The sequence below is a fragment of the Hypanus sabinus genome, chromosome 3, assembly GCF_030144855.1.
Source record: "Hypanus sabinus isolate sHypSab1 chromosome 3, sHypSab1.hap1, whole genome shotgun sequence".
NCBI lineage: Eukaryota > Metazoa > Chordata > Chondrichthyes > Myliobatiformes > Dasyatidae > Hypanus > Hypanus sabinus.
In genome coordinates, this window is record NC_082708.1 from 170,239,200 (window position 1) to 170,258,041 (window position 18,842).

The 18,842-nt window shown below is 42.5% G+C and overlaps 1 protein-coding gene and 1 long non-coding RNA gene across 11 annotated transcripts in view; one reads left to right on the forward strand and one right to left on the reverse strand.

Moving 5' to 3' along the window:
• LOC132391906 (uncharacterized) overlaps positions 1-1,687 on the reverse strand; it is a 199,582-nt gene extending 197,895 nt beyond the window's left edge. For all 4 annotated transcript variants that reach the window (XR_009511383.1, XR_009511382.1, XR_009511381.1 and 1 more), the window contains exons 1-2: positions 1,493-1,687; positions 33-195 (exon numbers count right to left, since the gene is read on the reverse strand). This is a non-coding gene — a long non-coding RNA (uncharacterized LOC132391906). The remainder of the gene's footprint in view (positions 1-32; positions 196-1,492) is intronic.
• LOC132391901 (leucine zipper putative tumor suppressor 3) overlaps positions 1-18,842 on the forward strand; it is a 234,527-nt gene that overhangs the window by 109,120 nt on the left and 106,565 nt on the right. The window contains exon 1 of one of the 7 annotated variants that reach the window (XM_059965658.1): positions 7,604-7,758. The exons of the other annotated variants lie outside the window; for them this stretch is intronic. The gene's annotated coding sequence lies outside the window, so the exon portion shown is untranslated. Of the gene's footprint in view, positions 1-7,603; positions 7,759-18,842 lie in introns of those variants that run through there. 7 annotated transcript variants of the gene reach the window in all.

The window sequence follows — 18,842 nt, forward strand, 5'->3', positions numbered from 1 at the left end:
CAGCGATAAAAAGATAGGCAGCCGGCTCTCACCTTCCGCATTCATCTTGATGTTTCCATCTCCCTTGTCGCTTTAATTGGCGAAATGGAGTTGAGCATCAGCTCGTGCCCCACAGCCTTCTCGCCACACTGCTCACACTGCCTCTGCCTCCCAGAATCCTCTTGGATACAGCAGAGCACAGAAACAATCTCCAAGCTGCAAATGACAGGCTCCAGCAGTTACAGAATCACATTCAAGATGGAAAACAAACGTAAAAGACATAAAAGAAGTGAAATATATGGTTTCATGATCTGTCCAGGAGATGGCGACCGAAGGAACGTTGTACGCAGTGCCATCTTGACCGGAAGGACTAGCACCCAAAGTTAGGATTGAGCCAGTGTTACCGGAGCTGTGAAGGGGGTTTCTACTTTTACCACCCTCGCTGGCAGTGGGCTCCAAATGGACCATACTCCTGTTTTACTCCACATTGAATGCCATCATTTCACCTCAGCACTCAGAACTTTAGGGGTGGCTCTGTAGCATGAGGGTTAGCCATAACACTACTACAGCACCAGTTCAATTCGGCGGCTGTCTGTAAGGGGTTTGTATGTTTTCCCCGTGACTGTGTGGCCTTTCTGCATGCTTTAAGACTTACAGCTTAGTATATTTTTTAAAGGTAGATTAGCTTTACTTGTCACATGTATATTAAAACATAGAAGTGAAACGTGTCCTTTGTGTCAATGACCAACAAATTCCAAGGATATGCTGGGGGCAACCACGCTTCCTGCACCAACAGAGCATGGCCACAACTGATTGACCCTAATCCATTTGCCTGTGGAATGTGGGAGGGAGCAGGAGGTTAATTGATCACATTGGTGTAATTGGATGGCGTGGGAAGAGCCTGTTGCTGTGCTGTATCTCCACATTTAAAAAATAAAACTGGAATGGAACCATGTCATTGTCACCAGTCTCCTAGATACTCAAATCTGCAGTATCCATGACGTCTTCAAGGATCGGTGCTTCAAAAAGGTGGCGTCCATTATTAAGGACCTCCATCAGCCACCACTTCTCATTGTTACTGTCAGGAAAAAGTTACAGAAGCCTGAAGACACACACTCATCAATTCAGGAACAGTTTCTTTCCCCCTGCCATCCAATTCCTAAATGGACATTGAGCCCATGAACATTCTATATATTCTCTTTTTTGCACTATTTTAAATTTAACTAGTATACATGTACAGTATTCTTGCTGTAAATGATGTACATTTTAAAAAATATTTTCATGTATTGCATTGTACTGCTGCCACCAAGTTAACAAATTTCACGACATAGGCTGGTGATATTAAACCTGATTCTGATTCCTCTCACACTTGTCTTTGGAAAATCATCTGCTTCCTTTGCTCTTTCTCTGGTGAAGTACACAGTCCTATCTGATAGCTCTTCCTTAAACATCTCCAAATCTTGCTCTGCCTTTAGCCCCCTCAAAGACCATCCCTTCAAACTTCCCTTGGTACCTTCCATTATTTTCAACAATTGCTTCCTCACAGAGTAGGTGACTTGAACTTTTGTTCCGTAACGGAAGCTGAAGTTTATATGGTGCGTGTAACTTAGTAAAGTATTTACAGGATTTCACAGAACAACGCAGATGTAAAAGAATTAGTGGGTATTGGGGCAGGTGCCATAAATTCTGCAGAAATTCCAGGAATGTGACAATTTACGGTGGATTTCAGTTAATTGGGCCATTGGTTAATCAGAACAGCCATTTATTTTGGACGACTCTTAAAAAAACAAATGCTAATAATAAAGAGTAGAATTCCTTTCATTTATTTGGGACACTATACAACTTAATTGGGACAGGAGACTGCTGCTGAAGTTTATAACTGGCATCAGTTGCGTGCAGTTGTGTGACCGTTAAACACTACACCATTCTTAGAACAAACAGTTTTTACATCGTGTCAGTTGCATGTTTTTCTGTTTAAAAAGCAGTGATTTTTGTCACAGATTGTTGGCGAGAAAAAAGGAGTAAGGTAATTTTGCTCACTGTGGTTTCAAGCATTCAGGCTTGGGTATGCTAGAAACAGCCAGCAGTAAGAAGGAAACTAATTCATTCAACAAGTTAGAAACTACGAAGAATTTGGATTGACAATCATCTTGAATATTACAGTGAAAATGAAGGGTGCAATTGTCTGAAGCTGTCCACTACCTGCAAGAGATGCCTGTGGTAATTTTGGTCATTTCCAGTCAATCAAAAGAACATGGCAGTGTACTGTGTGTGAATTGCTCGTCAATAAGTATTAGGAACTAATGCACTGTTTTATAACATTGTACTAGTATTGTTAGTGCTCTGATCAGTTTTCTATTTCATCTAAATACAGCACTTACAGTAGTTTAGCTGACCAGCACAATACAGTAGTTGGTCTTTTTTAACTATTTCCATGAAACTTTGGCTAATTGGGGCAGCTGCTTTATTGGGCCAAGATGTCCTGGTCCTGGTGTGTCCCAATTAATTGGAACCTCCTGTATGAGGATAATCATAAGTGGGGAAAAAAATACACAAGGAATACAAAAAGTAGAAGAATTAGCTCCATAATAGAAATAAGATTGATTGGTCCCTTACATACTAGTGGAACAAACAGGAATGGGACTCTCTTGACCCAAGAATAGAATTTATCATTCACACCATGTGTGAATTCATTTCAAAGTGCTTGGGATAGAGGGCAGTGGGCCATGTGCAGGCAAATAGCATTAGTTAAATTTAGCATTGTGGTTGGCACAGACATAGTGGGTTGAAGGGCCTGTTCCTGTGCTGTACTGTTCTATGCATGTTCTTTGTAACACGTTAGCTAAAACAATCACGTTATTCACCACAAGTGATCCAAGCTGTAGAGGCCCTTACAACGTTCTGTATCCCCACCGAATAGGAAGACCGTGTCCAGCCTCCTGCTTTGTCCTTGGCTTCCATTCAGTCACGGGGCACCAGGAATTAAGTACTTAAAATTCTTTCACACTAGGAACCCCCAAGTGAGGGGCCTCGGGCAGCTTTGCATAAGGTCTCCTTGCAGCAGAGCTCTGTTGTGTATGAAGTATATTGGCCTTGTATATGATGGAACGGTGTTCGCGCTGAAACTAGGGAGACTTTGTGAAGATGGTGGAGCCTGGTTTGCAGTGGATTGTGCGGTTGAAGGGGTGTTAGAGGGGATCAAATGACAGCTGCGAAAAGAAACTGAAAAACCAGAAGACCCATCCACTAGTAACAGCCACCGCACTGAACCAGAATATGTGGATCCCAGGTTGGCCTCTGAGGACTCACCAATAGACTGCTCCCTTAGGAGAACATCATACCCAACTCAAGTGATTTTACTACTACTACTTCTAGAGGGAGGACCAGAGGAGGACTTGAGTAACATTGGTGGATTGTCACTACGGGTCAAGACACATTACTGAGCAAGTCTCCACTGGAGGGTTTGGCCAATTTCTTGAGATGGTCCTTCAGGAGATTGTGCAGGAAACACCAAAAAACCTGGATTTAGGAACACTTCCTTGCAAGGCAGCAGAAGCCCCAGACTTTTGGACAGCTGGCTATGTAAATATGGTCCCATTACTAACACAGAAACCAGTCTGGCTCTCCATTGGAGGCCTGGTTTAATAGGGGATGCTGCTGCTGCTATTCCTGACCCCAATTGTATTAAGAAGTGTGTAGCTGACATCAAATGCTTGGGTACCATATCATGTTTCCACACATGCTCTTTGGCCTCTATTGGTTACGAGGCATGATCAATTTACAGAAGTGTCGTTCATTGCCATCAGAGAGCCAATTCCATTTAGCAATAGAATTTTAGATAATGAGTCTCTCACAGAACTCATACAAAGTCACATGAGAATTTCTGGCTTGGAATGAAAAGCAAATTGTGCATCCAGCAGGACAGTTAAGCTACACAGAGGAAGAGTGCTACAATATTTCTTCACATATTAGCTGAACAGTTATGAGCACAAAGCTAAATTGTACTTTGAGCAATCATTAATTAACCTAGCCACTTACAAGCAAGGAAGCAAAGGACAAGAAGAACAAAGTGACTGTTTGTGCCAATGTTTGACTTGCATAGCACTTGACTAAAATCGTAAAACAAACTTGTGGATGATAAAGTTTGATTGTGTATTCTTGAATTTTACAGGGTTCAGCCCATCCCATGAAATGGAGGGAACTGATTGTAATGCACTCAGAGAAAGACCACAGTAAATTTATGTACTAGAATAGTTAGCATCAGATAAACGAGAAGACAATTTTTCATCTTTCATAGTTAACTAACCAACTAGGCCATTTATTTAAATGTGACTACCCCACCTAAAGGAAACAATTGAGGGATTTTTTTTAAACCAGGGAATTGCCCAATGACTCCTTTTAACTGAGAGAAGTTCTCCTTTTTATTCAGAGCAGAATAAATATCATTTTCCCTGCAGAACCAGATCATTTGTTCGTGCAAATTTAATTAAAGGTCTATTAAGGCAGAATTGGTGAAATGTAATTATACCCTCAAAGGCTGTAATTGGTAATTGTAGTGGAGGAAATAGGAATTAGTTGTGTTCAAAATAGTTTTTGTTTGATATTTTCTTTATTCTGACAACAAGATTAACAAGGTAATCCACACACAGTGATATTATGAATAAAATTATTTAAATTCTTTTATTATTTCACAGGTTTAACAGTGCAATTCAAAAAAAATCTAATTTATTTTCATACATGAAGTAAAAGAAAGTGCATAAATTGAATTCAGAACCCAAATCAAAATCTGAATCAGGTTTAATATCACTGCCGTATGTCCTGAAGTACAAACGTGAGAAATTCTGCAGAAGCTGGAAATCCAAGCAACACACACAAAATGCTGGAGGAGCTCAGCAGGCCAGGCAGCATCTATGGGAAAGAGTAAACAGTTGATGTTTCGGATTGAGACTGTTCATCATGATCAGGAAATGCTTACTGTACTCTTTTCTGTAGATGCTGCCTGTCCTGCTGAGCTCCCCCAGCATTTTGTGTGTGTTGCTATGTCATGAAATATGTTGTTTTGTGGCAGCAGTACATTGCAATACATAATTTGGAAAACCATAAATTATAATTTAAAAAAAATTTAAAAAGTAGTGGAAAAAAAAATTAAAAAATAGAGAGGTGGTGTCCATTCAGAAATCTGGTGATGGTCTTGATTTGAACAAGACAGATCTATCTGAATTGAAGCAGCCATTTCCACTCCAGTTTGCATTTTGTACTTCCCATGCCAGTTCAGTTAGAACAAAGAACCATGAGCAGTACAGCACAGGAACAGGCCATTTGGCCCATAATGTTGTGCTGAACCAATTAAAAAGCAAATCAAAAATACCCAAACACAAATCCCTCCTACTTACACCATGTCCATATCCCTCCATCCTCCTTGCATTCATGAGCCTATACAAATACCAGGCTGTGCATTCCAGACATCCACGACTCTCTGAGTAAAAAACTTCCTCACATCCCCTTTGAACTTACCCCTTCTCACCTCCAATACATGCCCTCTGGTGTTAGCCATTTAGAACCATAGAACCATAGAACATTACAGCACAGAAACAGGCCTTTTGGCCCTTCTTGGCTGTGCCGAACCATTTTCTGCCTAGTTCCACTGACCTGCACCCGGGCCATATCCCTCCAAACCCCTTTCATCCATATACCTGTCCAAGTTTTTCTTAAATGTCAAAAGTGAGCCCGCATTCACCACTTCATCTGGCAGCTTATTCCATACTCCCACAACTCTCTGCGTGAAGAAGCCCCCCCCCCCATGTTCCCTTTAAACTTTTTCCCCTTCACCCTTAACCCATGACCTCTGTTTTTTTTTTCTCCCCTGGCCTCAGTGGAAAAAGCCTGCTTTCATTCACTCTATCTAAACCCATCATAATTTTATATACCTCTATCAAATCACCCCTCATTCTCCTACGCTCCAGGGAATAAAGTCCTAACCTATTCAACCTTTCTCTGTAACTCAGTTTCTCAAGTCCCGGCAACATCCTTGTAAACGTTCTCTGCACTCTTTCAATCTTATTAATATCCTTCCTGTAATTAGGTGACCAAAACTGCACACAATACTCCAAATTCGGTCTCACCAATGCTTTATACAACCTCACCATAGCATCCCAACACTTATACTCAATACTTTGATTTATAAAGGCCAATGTACCAAAAGCTCTCTTTATGGCCCTATCCACCTGTGATACCACTTTTAGGGAATTATGTATTTGTACTCCCAGATCCCTCTGTTCTACCGCACTCCTCAGTGTCCTACCATTTAACTTGTATGTTCTGCCTTGGTTTGCCCTTGATTTCAACCCTGAGAAACAGATACTCCCTGTCTCCTCTATCTATGCCTCTCATAAACTTGTAAGCCCCATCAGATCTTCCCTCAGCCTCCAACACTCCAGAGAAATCAACCCAAGGTTATCCAGTCTCTCATGCCCTCTAAACCAGCTCAGTTATCTACTCAGACAGTCCATGAAGTTTTTCTAAAGCAATGGCAATGCTAAGAAAACTGGACCGAGATGTAAGACTTCACTCCCCTGATTGCTGTGATTGATTAGCTGTCATCACTGAGAGAAGGGTCAGGAGATGAACAAGATGTACTCTGTGTCCACTTTACACCTGCTCATAATTCAATTATCTAATCAGCCAATCATCTGGTAGCAGTCAATGCATAAAAGCATGCAGACATGGTCACGCAAATTCAGTTGCTGCTCAGTCCAAATATTGGATAGGAGAAGGAATATTATCCAAATAACTGCGGAATGATTGTTGGGGCAGTTCAAGTATCTCAGAAACTGCTGATCAGTTTGCACAACAGTCTCCAGAGCTTACAGAGAATGGTGCAAGAAACAACAAAAAGCATCCAGTGCGCAGTAGTTCTGTGGACAAAAATGGGAGGTCAGGCTGGTTCAAGCTGACAGGAAGGTGACAGTAACTCAGATAACCATGTGTTACATTGGTAGTGCGTAGGAGAGCATCACTGAGTGCACAGCACATCCAATCTTAAAGTGGGTGGTCTACAGCAGCAGAAGACCATGAACGTTCACTCAGTGGCCACTTTATTAGGTACAGGAGGTACTGAATGAAGTGGCCACTCAGTGCAAGTTTAAGGTAATCGAGAGGTTATACATATTCCTGAATATAATTGCTGGCCGTGCCTATGCCCTAGGCTCTGGAAATCCCCTCACTTCTCCTGCCTTATTCTGCACCTCTCTTTGAGAGGCTTGTCAAAACCTATTCCTGTGCCAATTATTTAATGCAGATTTTATATGGATTTTTTTTTGTGTAACCTAGTCTGAAACAAAAATTGGTAACACTCTCATTAAATAATCCAGAATGTTAAAATGGCAAGTAATTGCAAGTTAGTGTGGGTGTTCGTGAGTGTATTCCTGTATGTGCCCAGAATTTTAGAAAATGTTTTGAGAAACCTTTACCTGAACTGGCAGAAGTCCAAGTTTCTCTGTTGTAATTAATACACATTTGGACTTTGTAACTAGGGAGACCAAACCCCAGGCGGTGATAGTAAATAATCTAGTTATGGAAGTGTTTTTTTAATTCCAGAAGATTTATGACTTTGAGTGACCTGGCACCAGTCTGTGAGCAAGGTTTCTGACTAGGGTTGTTGGATGAAAGAAGAAGGTGGGGTAGAGGGGGATCAGAGTCAGATATATTTTCACCGACATACTGCAGGTCATGAAATTTGTTATTTTGAAGCAGCAGTACAGTGCAAGACGTAAAAATCCAGTAAGTTACAAATAATCTGTTTTGCTTGATTTTTTTTGTGTGGGAAGAAGGGTTTGGGGGTTGGTGTGCCTGTTCTGTTTTCTTCGTCTTTTTGTGTGGGAGGAGGGATTGGGGACTGTTCCTTGAGTCTGATCCATTTCATTTTTTTTGAGCAGGAGGAAGGATTGGGGGGGGGGGGTCAATGTGACTGTTCCAATTTTGTTTTTTTTTGGTGGGATCGTGGGATTTGGGGTTGATGATCGTTCTTTTCTTTCTTGGATTTCATGGCTATCCGGAGAATTGAAGAACTTTAGAGTTGTACACTTTGATAATAAATGGACCTTTAAAAAAAGTGCAAAAGAGATGTGTAGAAAAACAGAGAAATCAGGTGGTGTTCATGGCTTCAAGGACAGTTCCGAAATTTAATGTTGGGCCTGCACTTCCTCACAGATGCAGCTTGCTACACTCACACTGGATCCCTACAATTCACCTACCGACACAACCGATTGGCAGATGACACAATAGCCACAGCTCTACATACCATCCTTACACACCTGGAGAAGTAGGGTGCTCATGTGAGAGTACTGTTCTTGGACTACAGTTCAGCATTCAACACCATAATTCCCTCTAGGCTGGACAAAAAGCTCAGAGACCTCAGCCTTCACTCTGCCTTGTGTAGCTGGATCCTGGACTTTCTGTCAGATTGCCAGCAGGTGGTAAAAGTGGGCTCCCTCACCTCTGCCCCTCTGACCCTCAACACAGCTGCCCCCTCCTTTACTCTCTGTATGCCCATGACTGTGTCACCACCCACAGCTCCAATCTGCTAATTAAATTTGCTGACAATGCTACACTGATTATCATTTGAGATTAGGCCAATGAGGCAGCCTACAGGGAAGAGGTCATCACCCTGACACAGTGGTGTCAAGAGCACATCTTCCCCCTCAATGTCACAAAAACAAAGGAGCTGGTTGTGGACTACAGGAGGAATGGAGATAGGCTAACCCCTATTGACGTCACTGTATCTGGGGTTGAAAGAGTAAACAACTTAATGTTCCTGAGCATAAACATCACCAAGGATCTCAAACGGTCTGTACATACCGGCTGTGTGGTGAAAAAGGCACAGCAGCACCTCTTTCCTCTCAGACAGTTGGAAAAATTTGGTATGGGCCCCCAAGTCCTGAGAACCTTTTATAGGGGCACAATTGAGAGCATCTTGATGGCTGCATCACTGTCTGGTGTGGGAACTGTACTTCCCTCAACTGCAGGACTCCTCAGGGAGTGGTGTGGACAGGCGTGAACTTCCCATGATTCAGGACATTTGCAGAGTCAGGTGTTTAAAAAGGGCCCAAAGGATCATTGGGGACCTGAGTTTCCCCAACCACAATCTGTTCTACCTGCTACCATCTGGGAAACAGTACCACAGCGTAAAAGTGAGAACCAACAGGCTCTGGGATAGATTCTTCCACCAGGCCATCAAACTGCTTAATTCATGCTAACACAACTGTATTTCTATGTTATACTGACTGCTCTGTTGTACCTACTATTTATTACAAATTACTATAAATTCCATATTGCACATTTAGACAGGGATGAAACATAAAGATTTTTACTCCTCATGTATCTGAAAGATGTAAGAAATAAAGTCAATTCATTCATTCATTCATTCAATTCAAATGAGAAGAGGCCACATCCGGGATTGGGAGGGTCCTTCATGATGGATACTGCCTTCTTGAGGCACTGACATTTGGAATGTCCTCGATGGTTGTGAGGCTTGTGCCCTGGATAAACTACGACCCTCTGAAGCCTCTTCCGACCCTATGCATTGGAGCCTCCATATCAGGCAGTGATGCAACCTGTCAGAATGCTCTCCACAGTACGACTGTCGAAATTACTGCAGGCCTTGATTACATATGAACCTCCTCAATCCCCGAATGAAGTGTAGTGGCTGGCATGCCTTCTGCGTGTTTGCGTCAATGCGTCAGGCCCAGCATAGACCATCTGTGGTGTTGATATCCAGGATGCACTTTGTGAGTCAAAGCATAGGGCTGGGTGTATTGGTGAGCAGGGGTGGAAATCAGGAAGGTGGCTGAAGATGTGACAGTATTGGGTTCACGATCCACAAATTCCTGAACTCAAAATGAAGATTTCAAGCCCTATCTGATACAGATATCTTTGGGTACTCTCATCTAGGGAGGTTATACCTAACCTACTCTTCAATGAATAGCTTATTTTCCTGTCTAGCCACTATGGAGAGGTTTAGCTGTCCATACCCACAGACTGAGTGGTGGGGCCCCCCTCTCTACCAAGGAAGAGATACTTCCAGCTGACAAAGTTTAAACACAGTTTATTTTAGTTGTAATGATACTCATTTAAATTTAGACAATTAGTTCATAGCACACATTTAACACTCACAGAGAGGATTTCTAATTTATAAAAGAATTCCACATTACAGAAGATTTATAAACTATAAAGGATTTCTGAACACAGTCCAAATGTTATGAACCAGAAGAACACACCAATGAGTTGCAGACGAATGAGTCATCTGTCACGGAAACCATAGGTTGCGGAATGAATTCTAGTTCTTCTTAATATAACTGTATCTTCCTGTTCTCCTTGTCATTCCGAACAATCCCCGATGCTTTTGATATTTATACTACTTCCTACTAGATGACATCATCTGCTCATGATGTTTTCTAGATACCTTTCCAGGGACAAAACAACTTACACAGACGATCTTAAAATCTTCATGAAACAGAGATTCCAAACATCCACAGTTAGTTCTGCGAGGGCTGACTCTCCAAGTGCACAAACATCCCAACTTGTAGCCGTGTTTGATGTGCTAAGTGGCGTAACCCATTGCCTTGTGTTCGGCCAATGCAGACAAGAAATCTCTTGGTTGCTTTGCAAACCAGACCCCTTTGCAGGCGGCCACCGGCCACGGGATGGCAACGCGTATTCTGTAATGCTCTCTGCAGAGCTGTGCATCCAACTTCAAACTGATTGCTGTCGACATTAAGAACTGGAGACCCAGGTTCTTGATTACAACAGAAAAGCTGAGCAAGGAATATTTGTTAAACGTTTAACTTTATCACTGACCCTTTGGAAAGGTCTTTCTGCTAAGTTAGAAAGCAGAGTTTAGCAATAAGGCTTTTGGGCCCTGAAACGTGAATATCCATCACAAGTATTAAAGGCCAAATGATCAGGGAGTGGCAGTCATCAGTTGGTGCCATCAAGGAATGGGGAACGTTGGGGGGGGAGGTGGTTTGGAACCAGAAAAACGATGATCATCCAAGTTTTGGGGTGGGGATTGGGGTTGGTGATTTTCAGCCATTTTCAGACAGAGGGTCCTGGAACAATGGAGCTCTGAAAACCAAGAATGGAGTGTAGTGGGAGTTTTGTTGTAGGGTGGCAGATAGGGGCCATTGAGGTTGAATGGTGGGAGTCAGAGTCAAGGCTTTACTGTAAAGTTTAGGGGGTGAAGAATGTTTGTGACAAAGAGTCAATGAAGGGCAGATTGGGATCCCTGAAAGGCATGCTAGCAGATCAAAAGTAACATACAAAATGCCAGATGCCCAATTGGTCAGCATCAATGGAGGGAAATGGACAGTTGACATTTTGGGTAAAGACACTTCCAAATGCTGCCTGACAACCTCTTCAGTTCCCCCAACATCTTTTGTGATGCTTCAAATTCCAGCATCACTTGTGTTTCTGGATCAGTAATAACTTTAGGATCTTACCTCACATCACTCCACTCCAGAGCAGCAACAAGGTTGCCCTAGGGTTAAAGCCCATTCTTGGGAGAGTGGGGCCTTGAGCTTAACATAGAGAATAATATCACTCTGCATGCTTCTGACATAGAAATCACATTGGACGTGAAGGCAATCTGTGCCTTAGGGAAATTTGTTATCATGTTCCACTCCTGTCTGTCTAGGTATCATATCCGATGCGGACGTTGGTGACCATGGTTTTCCATACAGATCTATTCCTTGTTCTTTGGTTGACTTCCAGTTCCTCGATGTGTAGCCAGCTGGCTAGGCTTTTGATTCACATAAGCCAAGGTCTTCCTCTAGGTTTGCTCCCCTCGATCTTTCCAGAGAGTGTGAACTTTTCTAGTTCATCTTTCCACATGATGTGCCCTAGGAATCTGAGTTGTCTCTCTTATTATTGGTATGAGTGATCTAACTGCTTGGGCTCTTCTGAGAACTTCTTCATTTGCTGTGTGTGGTCCATGATATTCTTAACATTCTCCTGTAGAACCATAATTCAGCTGCTTCTAGTCTCTTTTCCATTGCTGGGGAAATGGTCCAGCATTCACTTCCGTAAGTTAGGATAGAATAAATGTAGCACTGCAGTATTTTGTTTTTAGTGTACATGCTCATCTTTCTGTCTGTTAATATGGTCTTCATTTTCTGGAAAGCTTCTTTCGCCATTGCTATTCTGTATTTGATATCTGTGTCACACCTGCCGTCACTTGTTATTTGGCTGCCAAGATATCTGAATTTGTTGACTTGTTTGATGTTTGTATTTCCAATCTTGATCACACATTGTGGGATGTTTGTCTTTCTGGAGATGATCATACTTTCTGTCTTCATGGTGTTGATTGAGAGGCCTCTGCGATTACTTTCTGCTGCCACTCCAGAAAATAAATTAATCTCCGGTTGCGTGATGCTTCAGAAATAACAGCACTGAATTATTGAATTCTTTGGACAGAATATGTTTTTGGGCCAACCATCTAAAGGAGCATGCTGGGTTTAATGGAACGCAGCAGGCCGGGCAGCATCTATAGGAAGAAGTACAGCTGACATTTCGGGCCGAGACCCTTCGTCAGGACCAGCACCTTGTGTTGCTTGAATTTCCAGCATCTGCAGATTTTCTCGTGTTTGCTGGGTTTAATGATGAGTTGCAAACCAGAGCTGGTTAACAATGTGACAGTAGGGGAACATAGTGTAAACTGTGGTAGCAGTCTTACCAAATGGGAAAGGAGGAGATTCAGTAACAAATGGTTTACATCTAAATCGAGCACAATCTCAGAGCTGAGAACAAAAAGAAAAAGACTGAACTGTTACTGGATTAACCTAGATACAATGGAATGGATTCAAAGAAACATTTTAATTCAAAACACAACCATAAAGGTCAAAAGGCCTTTATTCTATCAGAGTTAACAAACAGGAGAGATTAACCAACTGAAGGAAGAGGTTTGTACAAATGCAGAGTACAGATCTAGTACTCTCTCTGCAAGGTATATGGGACTACAAACGAAATGTGAAAAACAGATTGTCTATGTTTAAATGGAGATATCTATATGTGCCAGCTTCAAGTCCAATTGCTTTCCAAGCAATGCGTGTGATGTGTTGACTGTGTAGTAATATCAGAAATGTGGCTCCATTATGCACAAGAGAGCTTGTGAAGGAAAAGCTTTCAAAGGTCTCCAAACTAACTCTTTATGTAAATACATTCAGATAAAGATCATGGACGGCAGAATGTGGGTTCATTGAAGACAGGTGTGGCTGAAAGAACAAGGAACAAATGTAAATTGCAGCCTAATTATCTGCATGCTTTGTTCATTGTCTTTTCCACAGTACAGAAAAGGGAACAGGTGCCAATAATACAAAGAAAAGCAAAACTAATCAAGGGGAAACTTAATATTTTGCAAGATAACAAGAATGCAAACTAAGACTTGAGACGCTTTTGTTCCATGTACCCACCACTCTGTGTGGGGGTGAAGAAGGCGAATACAATGTTGGAATTCATTTCTGGAGGTATAGAATACAAGAGCAGGGATGTGATGCTGAGGCTCTATAAGGCACTCGTGAGACCACGCTTGGAGTATCATGTGCAGTTTTGGGGTCCATATTTTACAAAAGGATATACTGACATTGGAGAGGGTTCAGAGAAGATTCACGAGAATGATTCCAAGAATGAAAGGGTTACCGTATGAGGAACGTCTGGCAGCTCTTGAGCTGTATTCCCTGGAGTTCAGGAGAAGGACGGGGGATCTCGTAGAAACATTATGAATGTTAAAAGGCCTGAACAAATTAGATATGGTAAAGTTATGGTAAAGTGCCATGAAAATTGTGGTAGCAGTACAATATAGAGAGCTTAAAAATTTGATTACCATGACTGATAGCAATCAAAACTGATACAGTACAAGAGTGCACGACTATAGTGTGCACAAACCTGCAGTTATTTTGTCCCTTTGCTTGTCAACTTGGCTTGTCTTTCAGATCTTCTCAGTTTTCAAATAAAATGCTGGACAAAACTCTTGAGCCATTGACTGAAGTTCGTTAGTCAAGAGACTGCAGGTGGAAGCGAAATTGAGGAGATTGATACACTGTGGAGAGCATTCTAAGTGGCTGCATCACCATTTGGTATGGGGGAGGGAGCTACTGCACAGGATCGAAATAAGCTGCAGAGAGTTGTGAACTCAGTCATCTCCATCATGGGATCTAGACTCTGTAGCATCCGTGACTTCTTGAAGGAATGATGCCTCAAAAAGGTGGCATCCACCATTAAGGACCCCCATCACCCAGGATATGCCCCCTTCTCATTGCTACCGTCAGGGAGGAGGTACAGGAGCCTGAAGACACACACTCAATGGTTCACGAATAGCATCTTCCTCTCTGCCATCAGATCACTGAATGGACGTTGAATCCATGAACGTAAACTCATTACTTTATTTTCTCTTTTTGCACTACTTATTTAATTTCCCTAATACATATATTTACTGCAATTCAGTTTTTAATTATCGTGTCTTGCAATATACTGCTGCTGTATAACAACAAATTTTATTAGAACAAAAAATAATTAGAAAGGAAAAGATGAAATATGAAAGCATGCTAGCAAATAATATCAAAGTAAGAGTTTTTTAAAGTATGTTAAAAACAAATGAGAAATGAGAGTGGATACAGGACTGCTAGAAAATGAGGCAGGAGAAATAATAACGGGGGACAATGGAAGACACTAGCAGTGTGCCTGTTGTAGTTTGAATGAAGAGAAGTGGATGCAGTTACATTACAAAGGAGAAGGTGCTCAGAAAGCTGAAAGACCTAAAGGTACACAAGTCACCCGGACCAGAGGAACTGGACCCTAGGGTTCGAAAAGAGGTAGTGTTAGAGATTGTGGTGGCATTAGAAATGATCTTTCAAAAATCATTAGACTCTGGCATGGTGCCAGAAGTCTGGAAAATTGGAACCATAGAACCATAGAACATTACAGCACAGAAACAGGCCTTTTGGCCCTCCTTGCCTAGTCCCACTGACCTGCACCTGGACCATATCCCTCCGTACACCTCTCACCCATGTACCTGTCCAAGTTTTTCTTAAATGTTAAAACTGAGCCTGCATTTACCACTTCATCTGGCAGCTCATTCCACACTCCCACCACTCTCTGTGTGAAGAAGCCCCCCCCAATGTTTCCTTTAAACTTTTCCCCCTTCACCCTTAACCCATGTCACTCCACTCTTTAAGAAGGGAGGAAGGCAGGAGAAAAGAAATTATAGACCAGTAAGCCTGACCTCAGTGGTTAGGAAGATGTTAGCGTCAATTGTTAAGGATGAGGTGATAGAATACTTGGTGACACAGGACAAGATAGTTCAAAATCAGCATGGTTTCTTTCAGGGAGAATCCTATCTGACAAGCCTGTTGGAATTCTTTGAGGAGATTACATGCAGGATAGATAAAGGGGATGCAGTAGATGTTGTATACTTGGAGAAGATCCATGAATCTAAGATGCAGAGGGACTTGGGAAGGTGAACTTGGAGGTTGAATCGGTGGTGAGAAAGGCAAATGCCATGTTAGCGTTCGTTTCAGGAGGTCTAGAATACAAGAGCAAGGATGTGATGCTGAGGCTTTACAAGGCACTGGTGTGCCCTCACCTTGAGTATTGTGAACAGTTTTGGGCCTCTCATCTTAGAAAAGATGAGCTGGCAAAGGAGAGAGTCCAGGGTAGGTTCACAAGGATGATTCCAGGAATGAAAGGGTTATCATATGAGGAATGTTTGGCTCTGGGTCTGTACTCGCTGGAATTCAGAAGAGTGAGGGGTGATCTCATTTCAATGTTGAAAGGCCTAGTCGGAGTGGATGTGGAAAAGTTATTTCCCATGGTGGGAGAGTCTAGGACAAGAAGGTACGGCCTCAGGATAGGGGGCACCCATTCAAAACGGAGATGTGGAGATATTTCTTTAGCAAAAGGGTGGTGAATTGATGGAATTTGTTACCACATGCAGGTGTGGAGGCCAGGTCGTTGGGTATACAAGGCAGAGATTGATAGGTTATGGGGAGAAAGCTGGGAACTGGGGTTGAGGAGGAGAAAAAAAAGGATCAGCCATGATTGAATGTCAGAGCAGACCCGATGGGACAAATGGCCTAATTCTGCTCCTATGTCTTATGGTCTAAATTTAAAGAGTAATATGGTGCAGTATGTGGTGATGTTAATCCTGTGTTACGAAATCCCATAACTGGATCACTTACCAGCAAAGATAGAGAGGTCCGTTAACGTCTGATGTTACTATTTTTAAAAGTCTTTATTTATAAAGGGGCACAAAAATAAGATTAATACAAACATTCAGCTAATGTACGTCATCACTACTCAATCTAAAAGCGCGGGTCTAATAATAACCATCAATAAGAAACAGCTCGATCGTTTGTCTAGGGGATAATATATTGTCCGATGGAAATATAAAAGTCACTCAGGTCCTGCAGGCTTCAGCCTTTTGGGGGACCGCTGGGTTTTCACCTGTTGGAGAGAGAGAGAGACTGGTGAGAAAAGAAACGACCACTAGGATGGAATGGTTACTGAGCAGTGCTCCTATTAGAACATTGGAGGAAACAACTGCTGGTGTGGCAGATTAAGGTGGTTCTGAATCCCTCTTTTGGACAGAAAGCAAAGTGAAGTGGAGTGTATTTAATATCATCTGTAGAAGGGTGAATGTGACTTTAAGACGGCTATCCAGTTAAGAATGGAGCCATGTGATAAACTGCACTCATGCTGGAGCAACTGCTGTTGGAGTTTTGCTGAGCCTTGCAATAAACAGTCAGGACTGTACTGAGCTCTGAGAGCCTTACCTGCTTACACAGTTCCTCACCCAGTACTTATAGGAAGAAGCCAGTTGCTGCATCCAATAATATTTTAATACTAGATAATAGGTAAAAGGAGATTTACCAGGAAGCTGCCTGGATTAGAGATCATGTCTTATCTGAGTAGGTTGAGTAGCTAGGGCTATTTAGAATGAGGGAGGATGAGAGGTACACAAAATCAAATCAAGTTTTATTGTCATTCAAACCATACATGGATACAGGCAAATGAGGCAGCGTTCCTCTGTAGCCAAGATGCAAAAACATGCACGCACATTCAAAATAATGAGAAAGGGGAAAGAAGAACATTGTCAAGTAAGAAAGCGCATTTTTATCCAAGTCCCTGAGCGACAAGTCTGGCAAATTGCTGGTTCCTGGCAGTCCAACCTGCTATTTCACTGCTCCACAACTTGAGGGCAGCACCAACAGGAGAGGCAACCCCCGACTGAGCCCAGATGCAACGCTGCAACACAAGACCAAGGACTGAGGCGACTCTGCTGCCTCGCCACCTGTCACTCCACCAAACAAGGGAAGCAGGCCTGTGTCCAACAGGGTCTAGTGATGGCAGAAGAAATGTCCAAAGTGGTCACTCATGGTTACTCTGCATGCTGCCTCCGTACCAACTCCAGTGCCTCTGAGTAGCAGGCAGCAGCATAGTCTGCACCCAGGTTGGCTCTTCCAAGCACAATCCAGCTTCTCGTGCAGCCTGATGGCCTGACTTGAATCCCCTGGCTCGACGGTCCAGCTGGACCTCACTGACTTGAGTTGATATCCTGATGGGCTGACTCATCTATCCAGTCCCGACAGGCTAACTTGCCTTTTCTGAACCGCCAGCTGGCTCTTGTGGCACCCTGTTCAACTATTCCAAACAATGAGCAGCTCACTGATGTGGTGGACCTGCTGTACAAGTAGTTATTGGAGTCAAGAATAGTTTTGCTATGTATAAAAACACATTTAACAAGGAAATAAGCACCTTGGTTGCCCCCCCCGAGAGGCCACAGTGCGCATGTGCTCCACCATCTCACCAGGAGATAAATGATAAGAGGCATAGATTGAGTGGACAGCCAGCGAACTTTTCCCAGGGTGGAAATGGGTAACATAAAAGTGCATAATTTGAAGGTGATTGGAGAGAAGTATAGGGAGATGTCAGAGGAAGGTTTTTTACACCAAGGGGTAAGCAAGTGGATCACACTGCCAGGCGTGATGGTACAGGCAGACACATTAGGGGCATTTAAGAGTCTCTTAGATTGGTATGTGGCTGATAGAAAAATGGAGGGCTATGGGGGAGGGAAGGGTTAGATTGATCTTCAAGTAGGTTTAAAGGTAGGCCCAACATTGTGGGCCAAAGGGCCTGTACTGTTCTAGGTTATATGTTCTAGTACAGAAGCAGTTCTTAGCAATATTTCCTGTTACTACAACATCCCACTTTAATCTGGCTTTGTGAAAGGAAAACAAAATATCAATGCAGGAATTTGCTTCTAAGTCACTGAACCTTTGATTTAAGATATGTGCTGTCTCTAATATGCTTACATTTAAAGGTAAATACTGACAACAGTTATAAATTTTTATCAGATAAAGAGAAATCTCTGAGATTCTCACATATAGCAAAACAGAAAATCTCCAAATGCTGCAAGTCCAACATAAAACGCTGGAGGAACTCAGCAGGTCAGGCAGCATCTATGAAAAGGCTGGCCTTGACCTGAAATGTCAACTGTCTACTCTTTTCTGTAGAAGCTGCCTGACCCGCTGAGTTCCTCCAGCACTTTGTGTGTATAGTCCGAGATTCTCAGCAGCCATTTCTTCCACTGAAATGACTTTGCAGTCCATGGTTGGACACTTAGTCTGGAGATTCAGATTTGATTTAAGATCTTACATTCTCAGATTAGACTGACATCTTACTGAGGCCATGTACAGATGACACTTGACCATTATTGACACAGTCACCTCTTTCCTCACCCAAATTGTATTTTGAGCCACACGCATAGGGGTATCTGGAGATCAGAATCTCAGGATACCTCAGGCTGGCTGAACCAT